The sequence below is a fragment of the Topomyia yanbarensis genome, chromosome 1 (genome assembly GCF_030247195.1).
Source record: "Topomyia yanbarensis strain Yona2022 chromosome 1, ASM3024719v1, whole genome shotgun sequence".
Classification (NCBI taxonomy): Eukaryota; Metazoa; Arthropoda; class Insecta; order Diptera; family Culicidae; genus Topomyia; species Topomyia yanbarensis.
The window spans coordinates 64,945,781-64,949,372 of record NC_080670.1 but is presented as its reverse complement, the minus strand read 5'-3'; positions in this window follow the sequence as shown (position 1 = coordinate 64,949,372).

The window sequence follows — 3,592 nt, the reverse complement described above, 5'->3', positions numbered from 1 at the left end:
GCTGCCCATACTTAATTTAAAAAGATATTCTAAATTTTACGATATTTTTGGGTTAACTTCCACCTTAAATAATTAGTTAAGGAGCAAAAAGGAGCAAACAATATCATAACATACTGAAAGTACAAGCTTTTTACTTTCATATAATGGCCCGATTGTTAGTCGACGCGATTCTCCCCGAGTGTTATGTTCAATACAATATGCCATCGCAGTGGTATGAAATGAAATATTCAAGCGCAGTGCGACAAACAGCTTCATGTTTTTATGGTAAATTGCATAGAACACTGTCGCCTATAACATACAATGCATATGGTTTGCCTTTCAAAAATCAAATTGCAGTTTTGGATGTGTTAAATAATGTCGATATTTGCATTATAAATTAGATAAATTAGATTTTTAAAAATCGTTTTCTACGTCATCTTCAAAGTCTCTTTTTCCGCTAGAAGAGCTTTGGCGTCTTCTAAAAATCGTTTTATACTTTTTTTAGCCATCCCCGAGCCTCAGTCACGACAGAATCCACATTGTGAACAGATGACGTTCATCAAGCTCCATTATAATTATCACGAAAGACATTAATAAACCTTCTGGTGGGATTTTCATAATTTTTCCAAGCTTACCAGTATCCACTGATTGCTTAAATTTCACGTGACACACTTCTCGAACGCACGATATGCTACGTTTCGTACTTTGATCTTGATTGTGGTCAAAGTTCTCTTTCCCTTTTTTTGGACATCGATGAATATGTTTCATGCAATTTACCATGAAAAGATGAAGCTGCTTATTGCAGTGCGCTTGAATATTTCATTTTAAATCACTGTGATGGGATATTCTATGAAAGTAAAAAGCTTGTACTTTCAGTATGTTTTAATGTTGTTTGTTCCTTTTTACTCCTTAACGAATTATTTAAGGTGAAAGTTACACCAAAAATATCGTAAAATTTGGAATATCTTTTTAAATTCAACAGATAGGAAGTAACCATGTTCAGCAAAAATATGTGTTTCGATACCGCTAACAACTTTGTGGAAGATTCTAAGCAGATACGAGAATGTCTAGAAAAGTTATCATGAAAAAACTAATTTTAAGGGGTCTTCCATATAATATGTTCCATAACTCGTAAAATATTGAAGCTAGATATATAGTGTCTTCAACAATTTCTTTTATTGTAACATTTTCTACAACTTTGTCGAAGACACAAAGCCTCTATTTCAATTAGTTCGGAAAATAAATTTCGTATATCACTGATAGGTGAAATAATCACTGAACGGTATACTCCTGTGGATGCGCAATCATAAGAACAACAACTTCTGCAAACAAACTATACCTCTAAAGTCAACGGTTTAGACGCTATTAATTTTGAGAACGAAAACGACGTTTTAAAACACTGTGGATTGGTTAGAAATGCTAATATTTTTTAAGATCTATCAAAATCATCTTTCGTTTTTCGAAGGTACCTGGACATTGACAATGCCACCTATAGTGATGGATATCTAATTTGTTTCTGCATATAATTTGATTTCTGCAGTATTAACACATGGTTGAATGATTTGGCTTAAATTTGAAAAATAAATCTCCAAGGTGGTATAGATGGTTCCCTGATGCTGGGGATCATCCTACTCTACATCAGTTTATACCTGTTCAATTATAGGGGCCCTTCAGCTCAGTTGTGCCCAGGGGCCCCGAGTGATCTTAAGACGGCCCTGCTAGTCGTTCCTAATTATCTGCTAGCTGGTGCTACAACTTCTCGGCGGCGGTATTACACCCTATACCGATGCCCATTTTCGCGATCCATTTCGCTGCCACTCCAAAGGAATAATCATCTGCGATAAAATTTCTCTAGACAACGATATCCCGACATTCTCTAACTTCGTGTTTTTCCTCCTTGGCTGCCGTTGCTCGCCCGTTGACCGACATCTGCTGTCTACTCACTACTGTTGCTAATATCGAAGCTTGCCGAAACGTGAACTGATCCTTCAGAGAAGCCGTCCAACTTGACATACATTCCTTTCCAGCCACTCTCGCAAGGGTTCGTCCTTGGTTTCTTCATTGACTTGTTTCTAGAGTGACCGAACTCAAATGACATGTTGGGTGTCAAAACCGTTTGCACTATATTTTTTTGCAAAACAAATAAATTATAAATTTTTAAAAGTAATTCAAAATCCTCACGGGGGGGAGGGGGGGTTGAACCACCAAACCCCCCCCCCCCCTCTGCGCGCGGGCCTGAGCGACGAATAAAAATGCAAAATGTTTAATATCTTCGCCGTTCATGAACGGATTTTGACAAATTCTTAGCTTGTTAGAATTTGGAGTTTGCTCAGAAACACAAACAGTGCTTTCGTTTTTTTTTTGAGCTAGCACGAATCCAACGATAGCTTAGCCATGTAACTAAGTTAGTGTTGGATTCTGATGCGACGACGTCGAACCACAAATTTCGTAACTAATGTAGTTATAGGTTGTGCGCTTTTCCCACACAAAGATGATTTAAACATGGATTTAAATGATAGTTCGGAATGAATCTGTTCACAACTAATGAAGAATAACACTTGAATTTATTGTTACAAACTTTTTGCCTTTCTCATATAAAGAAAGGCTATGCAATCACTGTAAAAATCAACTTTTTAACCGAGGCCCGGAGGGCCAAGTGTCATACACCATTCGATTCAGTTCGTCGAGATCGGCAAATGTCTGTGTGTATGTGTGTGTGTGTATGTGTGTGTCATTTAAACTCACACAATTTTCTCAGAGATGGCTAAACCGATTTTCGCAAACTTAGTTTCATATGAAAGGTATAACGCTCCCATAAGCTGCTATTGAATTTTAGTTGATCCGACTTCCGATTCCGGAGTTACGGGTTGAAGAGTGCGGTCACACAGCAAATTCCCATATAAACTGGTACCACCATGATGTTCAAATGATATAAAACATATTAAAATTGATGTAACATTACTCTAGTTTGCGGGTCTGAATCACTAATGATCAATCAAAGCAGCTTTGACCACATTGGCCACCTATGACGGTTCATGACGCCCCCGGGGAATCCGCCAAGTTCCTAAGCTAATATCGCACCCATTTCCCAACGAATTCTCTACCCATTTTTACATACTTGATTTCAAATGAAAGATACAGTAATACCATTGACTGCTGCCGAATTTCATTCGGTTCTGACTCTGGCTTCCGGAGTTACAGGGGTGTTAATAAGGACACACTGGAATTTCCCATATAAATCGGTACACTCGTAATACCTCAGAGGCTAAAAACTATTGAAATGGTCACCAAATTACTTCTAATCGCAAATCTAGATCACTGATTGCCAATCAAAAATTCTTTGAATATATTGTCTCCTATCGACGATTCCGGAAGTCCGGAATTCCGGGCATATTCCACAATTAAAGTCACATCGGTTCTTCGGTGATGACTGAACCGATTTTCTCAAACCAAGTCTCAAATGGAAGGCAAAATATGCAGTTGAGTATTGCGTAGCCGCTCCCCCCCCCCTTGCCTTGCCCTTACACCTCCCTCCTTCATCACTCCCCTCCCCTTGGACCACCCTCACGCCCGCATTTCCTTCATCCACCCCGTATACCGAAATAAGACAAAG